This window comes from Nipponia nippon, unplaced genomic scaffold (genome assembly GCF_047370975.1).
Source record: "Nipponia nippon isolate SJK-2023a ecotype South Korea unplaced genomic scaffold, ASM4737097v1 scaffold_4, whole genome shotgun sequence".
Lineage (NCBI taxonomy): Eukaryota > Metazoa > Chordata > Aves > Pelecaniformes > Threskiornithidae > Nipponia > Nipponia nippon.
The window spans coordinates 36747168-36759078 of NW_028262358.1; the positions used below are offsets into that span (position 1 = coordinate 36747168).

The 11911-nt window shown below is 43.4% G+C and overlaps 1 protein-coding gene across 2 annotated transcripts in view; it reads right to left on the reverse strand.

Annotated features, from left to right (window-relative positions):
- Positions 1–11357, reverse strand: part of VIT (vitrin) — a 57764-nt gene extending 46407 nt beyond the window's left edge. For both annotated transcript variants that reach the window (XM_087776656.1, XM_009471846.2), the window contains exon 1: positions 11157–11357. The gene's annotated coding sequence lies outside the window, so the exon portion shown is untranslated. The remainder of the gene's footprint in view (positions 1–11156) is intronic.
- Between the last annotated feature and the right edge of the window lie 554 nt (positions 11358–11911).

Consider the following 11911-nt stretch of genomic DNA (forward strand, 5'->3'; position numbering starts at 1 on the left):
CTGACAGAGCTGCGACATGCTACAAACAAACAGATGATTTAAATCCGTATAAATTGTCACTGTATGGCAAACTATAACATTTTCTGTTGGAAGTGTAGGTTTTAAGTCCTTGATTTTTGGTGTCAGGCACTGCTGTCCATTCTATGTGCAAACTGAAATTCTTTTCTGGTGCCATGTGCTTTGTCTCTGCAGGAGTAAGCAGTTTATTTCCTGTAATCTCCTGTGCCGCAGAAATTAATTTGCCTACTCTCTTTGTACCATAATAGTGTGTTATTGTTCCCCTTCTGAAGGGGCTGTAATATTGCAGCAGCACTGGCACCATAAAAAAAACAGAAGTGGACTTTGTTTGAAAGCTATCAGAGCAAGCAAGCATGGAGTTAACAACATGATCTCTAAGCACTGTGGGCTGAGTTAAGTATGTGCCCTTTATGGGAAAATCAAGTGGGCTTGGTGTAGGTGTGAGTAAACCGGTTTGGATAAACAAGAGCTCATCGTCATCTTCTAGAATAAAATATTTTAGATTTCTTTTTTGTTTTCTTTTGCCTCTTTTTATAAAATTGTTTAACTCTTTCTTTGTTTCATGCTCATACTCTGTCCCCATGGTATTGTACCTTGCTTGGCAGTAAAATAGCTGTTCATTTTGGTGCACACTAGGTAATATGGCTAACACTTGTCACCTGCGATTTAGTTTCAGCCCTCTTCTTGTCAGAGGGAAGGATTGATGTACCCTCAGTGCACTGTGTTGCTCTGAAAGTCTGTACATTAAAAAAAAAAAAATCCAAGTGGATGTTTATTTTAAAAAGGCAGGTAATGGGTTCTGCTGAGACAGAAAAGCCGAGCTGATAACTATCTTTCATTTCAGAGGCTTAGATTGCCCTGCAGGTATCCCAGGCCAGGTAAGATTACAAAAGGTAAGAAAGATCCAAGGCGCTATTTTTCAAGGGTGAGCTTGTTTGTATGGGATGCTGGACTTTACTCTTTGAGTGGTCTGAAATAGAATATATGCATCCAGGAATTAAAAAATATCACAGAACTCACCACCTTCTGCTATAAAAAAGGCGAGTGAAGGCTCACCTGTTTTCTTTCCTATATGAAGGAAATTGCAAGGTGCTTGCTATAACTGAAGCAGGAGAAAGCAAATATCTGTACTAGCACCATCTGCAAAGATAGGACATGATATACTTTATCATATCAAAGAGAAGAAAAGAAATGAATTGCCCACACTGTTTGTGGGAAGTGTCAATAAGAAACTCAAGGCTTTCTGTACCATGTGAATTCTTCAACCTTCTTCAGCTTTCAGAGGAGCCTCTGCTGTGGTTGCGAACCCCACGTCTTGGCCAGACAGCTGGAGGCAGGTGGAACTGAGAACCCAAAAATGCTTCCTGGTGGCAGTGCTGAGCTTCGGCCCACCATGGGGCCCCTGCTTAATTATCCAGTGCCGCACAAAGAGCCGACAAGGAAACTCAGGCTTTTCTGGCTGCAGGTCTTTCCCTTGTGGTGGAGGAGTTGTAAGGAGTATCGGATGTCACACATTAAGCAATTGTGTGTTTAATAAAGTGAACAACCAAACTACTGCTAAACAAGTTTCTGAGCCCAGGGACAGCTTGTGCTTTTGCCTTTAAAGAGTGTTTGCATTAACATACACAACTAGCATTAGGATTGCAGTCAGGGCTATTCATTTTGAATAATTTCCTTTACCACCTAAGCAGTAGCTACAGACTGTTTGCCAGCTGCTTTCTGTGGCCACACAAATCCCACACCCGGTCAGTGGTGGTCCTCCACCCCCACGGTAGTGACCCCCTTCGACAGCAAGGGGATGGCTGCTGCAGTTTTTCCTTGTCTTTTAGGCCTTTTGCTTCAGAGATGGGTGCTGAGGGCTTGGACGCTGCTCTGTTTCTTGAACACGTGCTGGTTTACACCATACTGCTATATGGAGGTAGGTGTTGGACCTGTTTCTTAATTTCAGATGACTGTCTTGGCTTACTGGTGTCAGGGTGTGGTAACTACAGGCAGGCTGGGCTGTTTAGCCTACTGGGTGGTCTGTGAGCTGCCTAAAATGGCTGTAGGCCTATTTCCTCTAACAAACAAAACATGGAAAATTTCCCCGTGTGGCCTGAAAGACCCTGGCTACTGTGCACAGCAGTGTTAGCTCAGGGGTGGTCAGAGGTTATAGCCACTGCTTGGAGAAGCCCCAAGAGTGCAAAATGACCCTGGAGAGAGCAGAGGCTTCACCTCTTGCAGGCCCTCTACAAAGTGATTGAAAAGATGTTTTTGAGAGCGAGGGTGCCATCCCCAAGGGTACCGGGGATGTCTGGGCACGTTCTTCCCTCTCTACTGAAACTAGACCACTGTGTGTCTGGGATCCTAAGAGCTGTGAAGATGCCCACGGAGCCTTGCTGCAGCCCTGTGGTTTGGACATTCAGATGGGGACGGGGATGCAAGGTCCTAGGAGACCTTCCCTCTCCCTGGACTTACTCTACTTTTTATGCAGTAGTGAGCTACTGTGACATGCATGCTCCTTCCAGGAGCAAACCCAGAGACTCTGGCTCTGCTCTGCTCCCAGGTGAGCAGCAAGTCAGGCCCTTTCTCACTTGCTTTCTTTCTGACCCCATGTTTGGCATTCCTGGTTGCACAGGGGTCCTGCTTCATCACGGAGAATGGGGAGTATCCCAGTCTTTTGTGTCCTGGAGTCTGATGATGGGGGACCTCTTTGGTGATGAAGGAAACATGGGTTCAAACTCTCTGAGGCCACAGACAGCCCTGACACAGTTATCCCTGATGAAGTGTTCTCACCACTTGCTTCTTATTACAAAAGCTTTGACTGTTGTGGCTGCCACATCATGTTTTAAATGGTGCCTGCTCTGCTCCATGAGGTCCCTGACTCACAAGAGGGCTAGGAGGACTGCTGGTAGCCAGTACCTCTTGTGGGGTAACTGTCAAGTCACTCTCAAGTCATTGAAGTGACGTATGAGTGGATTCAGAGGTGTAAATTCTACCAAAGTTGCCCTTTGGGCACAGGAGCCCTTTTTTCAGAGCTGCTTTAAGAAACATTTAAATGCAGATTTGCAAGAAGATTTTTGTCCAAAATAGCTCCATTCAGGTAGGTATAATGAAGAGATACTATACCCAGCAATTTAGAGCCAGATAAAAACACACAAGCAGCCCTGCACTACTCATTTTATGTTCATGCAATGCCCTGAAATTAAACCAACATAAGGTTGAAGTAACAGTGACGAATGATTTCTCTGCTTTCCACAGAGTTCTTTCAGAAGAAGGCAATTTATTTAAAACTACAGTGTGATTTAACTTGCCAGACCTTTCTCAGAGCCTAAATAAAACTGCAATGATTATACTTTTTCATCTGTTTCAGCAAGATAACCATCAATTATGCTGGTCTGACCTGCCCCTTACAGCAAAGGAAGAGATACATTTAGAGTATGTCACCCACTCACAGAGAAAATATAATTTGGGCTATCCAGATGACGATTTCTAAGAGGGTCATTACACTGTACTTTCCTGGTTTCTGTTAATGTATTATGCATTAATTTTTTTTCATTTTGGTGAGCAGCTTTTATGGCTCATTGGGAATTGCTGTTAGCTCAAACCTGTGAATCCCTGTCCAGACAACTCCCTCCCTCCGTCCTCCTTCCCACCACAGCTCTTGTTTGCTCATGTATCTGCCCCTCGCTCCCAGGTTCAAGCCCATGCTCCCTCTGTGCACTGGAGCTTGCTCACTGTTACAGAGAACTTCTTTCCTTTTCTAATTTAACTACTTCTGCCTAACATCAGTCAGACCCCAGCCAGGTACCATCAATCCCTGGCACTGCCATTTCCCCAAGAAACTGAGGGCAAAGGGAAGCACCTGCAATTCAGCAGTGCCTGAGGGCTGTGCTAGCTTTGTGGCATGAGATTCATTGCCACATTTCTTTCACTTTTTAGAAAATGCACCATTTTCTATTTCCAACAAATGGTTTTAACAAGTCAAAGTGACTTTTCAGATTGCGATGTGTGGTTTCTCAGGTTGGATGCACAATGAAAAGAGCACTGACTAATCATGCTATTGTGCTGCCTGCAAACTAAGAATTATTGTAGTGTGTCAGAATTCCCCTGAAGGTACATATTTGGTCTAAAAGTGAAGAATTTGTGTTAAAGACACTGAAGAAACTGCACATCACCCTGGGGATCCTTTTGGGAATTTCTGTAACATGTTCAAACAAAACTTGACACTTTTTTTTTTTCATAGAAACTTAGAAGCAGAAATTTAGAGAAACTTTAGGATGTTTATGCTCTGCTTATTAAAGCTACATGTATCCGTTTACTACAAAAGTGAGTTCTATATCTAGGTCAAAAGCAAAACTGATCCTTAAGCATGCTAGTAAATTTATACACCATCTCACGGAAAACCTTTATCAGTTCAGTATCTCCTGCAGTCAGTATGACTACAGATGCCTCATGCCAAAGACATGGATTGGTTGGATAAGGATTCAGAAAGCATATGTAATTTAAAAAAACTATCTGGATCTACCCTGGCATGTGGCACTGGTTTGAAATAAGGCAGTAAGTGGTGAAATTCATCGATGTCTCATAATAACAATGTGATTAAGGAAGCATCTTACACAAAATATCTTCAGCAAATCAGGAAGCACCAGGGAAGCTGTAGAAAGCATTTTGAAAAGCTAAGCTGAAATCTGCTTCTGTGGTGGAAACCAGTGAAATAAAGTTAAGAAAGCAGTTTAAATTTTGCTTTATAGTTCCTGTAAAAATGAGTCTCTCGTGCTTCTTGCACTGCTTAATATTTTCCCCTTATATATTTTGTACTTTTCAAAAAATATTATTTCTTCCTGACTAACTGCATTATTTCTGCTTGGGAACCTTTCCCTCTATCTCTCTCAGATATCTCTCTGATACCTTTTGTTTAGAAAAGACATGCTATAAAGGAGGTTGCTACAAAAGGCAAATCAGAAAACAACCCCAAAATGCCTTATGGCAGCCCACCAACAGGCACATTCAAGCTGAAGTCTCTCACCAGACGTGGCTGTTGTGAGGAGCCATTTGAAAACTGTGGACCTGTGAATACTGTTTTGATTTTTTAATGACTACAGAAGACATCTTGGGACTCCATGCTGCTTTTGGGATGAAAGTGAGCTATGGGTTTTCATGGGTGCCAGCATTACAAATGAGGCTATTATGGATAGTGCTGGGTTTCTGAGGACATGCTGTTGGTGGAGGTGCTGGTGAGAGACCTGACATAGCGTAGGCCAAGCTGTGCAGCCTTATGGCATGTGTGTTGGCAGCCTTTGGCAACTGGCAGGAGTGGGCTCTCTAGCATACAGGTCATGCAGACAACACGAGGGATGGCTATGCTTCCAAAACTACATCCCTCAATGTCTGAGTGCCCTGGAGGGAAATTGAAGAGCTAGAAGACATGGTGGCAGACAAAGTGGCCTCCAAAGCCCAGTCCTGGATACTGTCGCAGTGCAGGTGCAGCCAGAAATTGTTGAGAAATGCGTCTCAGGATCAGGCTGACACAGATTTACTAATTTCCTGCTGTTTCCACACAGAGATGAATCACAGGATTCTGTTTCTGAGAGCCCAAGATCAAAAAGGAAAACTGTGCTTATCAACATGGACTGGGAGCAGGAACTTGTAATTTATGGTCTTTTGTTTTTAAAACAAAACTAAGCCTGAAGACCTCAATATTGAGTAATCCACTTCCATGCTCAGGAAGTTTGTTCGAAACTTTGACTTTAGCAGATCACCCTATGAGCTTCTACATCAAATTGAATTATTGCCTAACGTATGTATTTCTTTCTACACACGGATTTCACCATTGAGAATAGAAGGTGTAGACCATTGAAACCTGAGACTTTATGTCTGAAATTATCACATATTTTGAGATGCAGGTTGGTAGAAAGGCTATCCCTAAAGCAGGGTGAAAGAAGACTTGTCTGACTTGTGTGATGCCTGTATTTGACCTTGCAAGCAATCCCATTTGTACCAAGTTGTTCCATTGCAAACTTTTCTAACCTTTCTTCTCCCTCATCTGGACACTCCTCTCCTTCCCATTTAGGCTCATTTCCAAACAGCCTCTCTTCATACGCTTCATGTCAAAAAACTTCTGCCAAGCCCAGGAGAACAAAATGCTGGAGTGCTGCAGATGCATTGCAAGAGAAGTGAGGAAGACGGGCTCGCACCAAGGTGAGCAGGATGGGCTCCCATCGTCCTCAGCTGTCTGGCAGCGATAAGAATAGCTCCCGGACTCACGGAGCCCTTACCCTTTCATAACCCTGACTCACTGAAGGTGACCAGGGCCAGGATACACAGCGCTGCTGCCAGCTTTCGTCTATGTCTCACCCTTGTTCTATGGATTCAAGGGTAAACTGCGTATTTGGGGAAAATAAAAAGAACGGAGCCTTTTGAATCCCTAAAGGAACCTGGCGGGGAGATCGAGAGGCACAGAGGCAGCTGCGTCCAAACTTCCCTGTAAACAAGTGATTTTGGAGAGGTAAAAATTTCCACAGTTTTATGTACAAGCCTGGAGGTGCTGGAAATCCCCAACTCATCCTGGTGGGGACATTAAAGGACTGCATGAAGCTACATAAAATCATTCAGAATTTTCCCAGAAATTTTGGCGCATGTAAAACTGTCACTTGGCAATTACGTGCTTTTTTCGTATGAAACCAGCTGCCAGCTGAGAGACCGTTGGCTGCTGTGTTGCATGTGTTGCATTTACAAAGCTATTTTATAAGGTGACAGGCTGAAAAACAGTTTGCAAATGCAAGTTGACCTTGAAAGTATTTTTTATATCTGTGTCTATGGGATGTCCTGTAGAATGAGAGACATTAAGGATCACTGATACAGATCGTGTTCTTAATGTGCCACTGACCTCTTCGTGCACTGTGAAGCTCTGGAGATAAAGCAAAGGTAGGGTGGACTTAATGGGTGCTAGAAAGCCAGTTCAGTCATGACTGTAAGACTTGCCAGGTTAAGAACCGCTTAAACCTAGATGATTTGAATGAAGCAGAGGTGGTTATAAATACTCTCCTGAATGCAAATATGTTTCTAGTTTGGGATATGAGCTATAGATTTGGGTGCTCTGCTTCAAAAGGGAAAGCAAAAGCTGCAGATGGTGTTGTTTTTTAATTTTTTTATTTTTACATTTTAGTGAGAAATATTGCTGGTTCCAAGTCATTGGAAAATTTTCTCTATGATGAACACTTTCTGTTTTTTTTCCAGGGCTCATTTGCTGAAAAATGAGCCTGAATAGGAAAGGCAGCCCAAGGCGATCCAACGACGTCCTGCTGCAGAGGAGAGCAGAGATGCCAGCTCAGAGACGGTGGTAAGAGAGGTGAGGGTGAGCTGGCTACAGAAAGAGGGAGTGGGCTCTGCTCCTCTGCTGGCAGGGCACCGGCAGAGGATGTGGGAGCAGCCCTCAGACACCACTAAATGTACAGCTGCCCCAGCACAGAGCTTGGTGCAAAATGTTTGCAGAGCCCAGAGCAAATACTCGGATAGCTAACCCATGAGTGCCGTGCTCTCAGGATACCTCCCCGTGTTTGCAAGGGTCAGATACATCCACACGGACTGCAGTCCCAGCTGGCCAGTATAGCTACCCCACAGATGCCTTAGGAGCCTACATAATTTCAGTCGATCCCCGACTTGTCTGTGGGCCACAGCACTGGAAGAAAAGCTCATCAGTAATACGTGCTCCTGTTTTATCTGCAGCAAGTCTCTTCACATCCCACTTTTTGCAGCAGCTTGCTTTCCGCAGGGCATTATCAGGAGCCAGTAAAAGGCAGTCTTATTGCTCCCTTCCGTCGCGCTGGCAGCAGTGCCTGCAGCCCCTTTGGGTCGGGGGCTAAAAGAGTTCACAAGGGTGATGCAGGCTGTTGTGAGCCAGACAGTCAGAGTTTAATTTACTAATAGAGACACAATCTAAACGGCTACAGATTTTCTGGGCACTTCTGCGCCTCTCTGAGCCTCTCCCGTGGCAGGGGGAGGCTGCGCTGCCTGCCCAGCATTCACCCAAGTTCTCCAAGTGTGAAATGTGCAGCAAATAAAGGACCTGGGATGCAAAAGAATGGCAGCTGCTCTAGGACTGTTAGAGAGGCTCTTTTACAGGCGAATGAACCGTCAATTTGTAGTAAGACATTGTTTTCTAAACATAGCATAAAAACTGTTATCTTGCCTGGCTGGTCATTAGAAGAGAGATAATTATAGTCTGTGTGCGACAGCCGGGCCCAGAACAGGGGCCGCATTGTCCCAGGTCCCAGCTGAGCTCTAGCACAGGCACCCCGGGCCAGCGCTGGGACAAGGGGGCTCCTTGTGCCCCGGCAACTTCAGAAGAGGAATTGAAGTGCTCTAAGTAGGTGTTAAGCACCTATTTCTCTCTCTGATTCTGGCCTTAAAAACTGCTCCACAGGAGAAAGGTGAGGAGGGCAGACCTGTGAGGCTGTAGCTGCACATCCTCCCTGGCTTTATGTACAACACATACTATGACTATTATTTTTCCCTCCTTAAAAAAAAAACAACCCAACTTTAATTTTGTATTTATTTTTGTTTTGTTCTGTGTTTCTGTTTTCCAGCACAGACCAATGAGACCTGTATGATGGATGGGCTTTCAGAAGGAAGGACATATTACCTGTTCAGTGTCCACTTTCTGAACCCTGAATGGGAGGTCTGAACCTCAGCTGCTGCTGCAGCACTCTGGAGGGGTCCTGGCGGACTCAGAGCTTCAGGGGTCCAGAACATCCCCCAGGGCTGTCAGGAAATCCTGGACTATTGTTTTTCACCACCCATCCAGAAAAGACAGTGCCTCCCCACCTCATTGCAATGGGCCAACACGCACCTCGCTGCTCCGGCACCTGCCCATGCCAGGCCCTCTGTATGGGGAGTTCATGTCTATGAACGCCACAGCATGTGTTTCTATGTGTTTAGCCTCAAGACGTTGGAGGAGAAATACAGTCATAGCTGCAGATGGTAAACTGAGCGATCACTTTTATTTCTCATTTCAGCCAGGTGCCCTAAATGACTTATCCGCCATCCTTTAAGAGACTTTTGGTAAAACAGAGACTTGAACATGCATGTCTTGAGCCTTGGGTTAGGTTTTAAAACTACTGGGCAGTATTTTCTGCCTAGAGCTTTATTTGTGGCTCAGAGGTGAAAAGGAAAAAGTTAAAAACTCTCCAGGCAGAGCAGGTACAGTCAAGTCTTTGATGCTACTGTTAGGTAAACTTAAGGTTTATATTTAGAAATGTTTTCTAAAAATGGCCAGAAATAATAAATAATGCTGTTGTTTCACACGAAGTAATTAGCCTGTTTTCCCAGCTTCTGTGTTCACACTGTGGCTCAGGCAGTCCCCTTTCAGAAATATTTCAATTAATCAAGTTTGACAAAAGGGAGTGTAAAAATTAATTTCCTGCTACTTCTGTGAAAGTAAGTAAGTAGCTGGGTGAAGAGGGAACACCTTGTTAATGTCTCCAACAAAGGAAAGCCTTCGGTAGGATCTCATTCTTATTAGACACAAACAAATCCACATGGGGTAGCTTTCTTGCATCCCAAGTGTGGGGAAACCTGGTTTAGCTGGTAAAACTACTTGGTTCAACCAGCCAGTGGTAAGTCATGTGTAAGAATACTACTAGGGAAAGAAGTGTCTTACATAAAGTAGTGAGCAAGTTAAGAACATAACTTTCCTACTACATGTGGAAACACAAAGCAATATTCAATTATATTGGCAGAACAGTCAAGATCTCTTTTTTAAAGAAGTATTTCTTGTCTTGAATAACAGAAAGACAGGAAGTCTTTTGTGCATCCCAGTGAGAACAACCCCAGCAACTCGAACGGTTAGATAAAATATGCAAGCAAAATAAGTCTGTTTAAAATAAGATACTGATTTAATATTCCAAAAGTAATGTTCATGTGTAATGCAGTTATTTTTGCTTGAGCTCTCTTTGCATCTCTGAAAGAGACCAGTCTTACAGCCATGACTGTCATTCAAGTGATGAACTGAATAAAGTCTGAAGAACATGGTACTACAGATACAGAAAAACATAGATATTCTTTGAGTGTAGTCAAATCCAAGGTGTTTTTAACTTTAGGATGTACGTGGTAAAATACAAGCTATAAACATATATGACTCCATTGCTGTTCCCAGTCAAATGTATTTTAAAAGCCATCTAAACTACTCTTTCTCTGGGTGCGCTTGCTTGTTTTAGGTGTTTAGTTTAAATTTTGGAGGGGTTAGAGGAAAAGGAGTGTGCTCCAAGGAGGATCTGCCTCTGTAATCTGTAATTCTTTTTTTGCCCTGGATGTGGCACAGTTCCTAGAAACTCTAGGAACAAAATATTAGCTAGGGTTGAAAGTTTGCTTGGGGCATTTGGTTCATGTTCATACTAGTCTGAGAGAAATCACATTTTGAAGAGACTTATCGAGACTCTAATCTCTCTGCAGAGAGCTGAACGGCTGTGGCAGGCTTGACAATGCAATTCATTTTTGGAGCCTTACCAGCAAAACAAGCACCCAGCACAAAAGGATATATAGTGTCTAGGCTACTGTACTGTTCACACATCTGTATCTATCCATCTAGCAAGGCAGTTCATACCATATAAATACATATTGCTGGACTAATACCATTTTCCATTCTGTATCTTGGAGATTAGTGTTCCCCAGTGTCAGGTAATACTAATTAATGATACAACACACACCTTCCTATTGATCAAAGAGACAAAGAAAAAGTCTTGAAAGCAAAACTGTTTTAAACCTAGGGAACAAGTTGCATTACCTATTACACACTATTTGAACAGTAGGCATATATATATCTATTGGTGTGTGACTAATATACACCATTCTTTATCAAATAGTTAAGCCCTTGCTGCTCAGGCAGTGAGTATATGTGTCCACTTTAACAGTAGCGGTTTAATGCTTTTATAAATACTTAATGAATTATATATAATTTAAAGTACAGTTTCATTCTACATCTATGTCTTCATCTTCTTAGGTCTTTGATCCTATGCACACAGCTGGAATGCTAAACAAAAAATTATGTCCCTACAGTTTCTTAGCAGTGAAAATACTTAACTATTATCAACAGGCAAAAAAGCAACTTCCCCCCCTCTTCCCCATAAGTAAATATAGCAGAGAAACGACATCAGAATTACCTTGCTTGAGGTGTGCAACTTTTTATTCCTTTTCTCCACACAGTATGAAAGTGCTATTTGTTCCAAGCTTTTCCGTACCCCAAACTCCAGCCAACATTATTCTACAGAAGGAGAGGCAGGCAGCGGAGGGAGGCCTGGACACCTTTTCTCTTTCAGAGAGGAGCTAATCAAACATTCCCATCAAGCTCCCAGCTCTGTGAAAGGCACATTGCTCTCCTTCCCTCCCTCCCTCCCTCCCTCTGCTCCTCTCTCCCTCTCTGTGTCTCCCTCCCTCTGTCTCTCCCTCTCCCTCCAGCACACACAGACGTACAGAGCTCCTTACACTGATTTAGCAGCTGAATTAGGCGGTCCTATTTGAAATATATGTTCCCTCCCACATATTTTTGGTAGGGATTTCTATGCTCCTTTTGCACTAGCCCGTCAGATTTGTCAAGTTTTTCTCTTTTGGGAAGCAAAGCTTTACTTGGCTGATGTTCTGGTTGAATTTTTTTCAGTCTCCCTGTGCAGTTCACCACTGTAGTAAAAGGACTATGATTAGTAGCCAGAAGTAAAATACCCAGCTCTAAAGATTACAGATACTAGATTAGTTAGGTGCAAGTGAGATTTAAAGAGGAAAAGTACCTTTTGAAGAGACAGGCTGTGATGCCTTTACTCATGTGAATGACATCATATTCCTTAAGCAGTTTTCCTGAAGTCAGAGGATTAGTGACAGAGCAAGTCTGTGAGTCTGGCCACAGAAAGGTAGAAGTGTGACA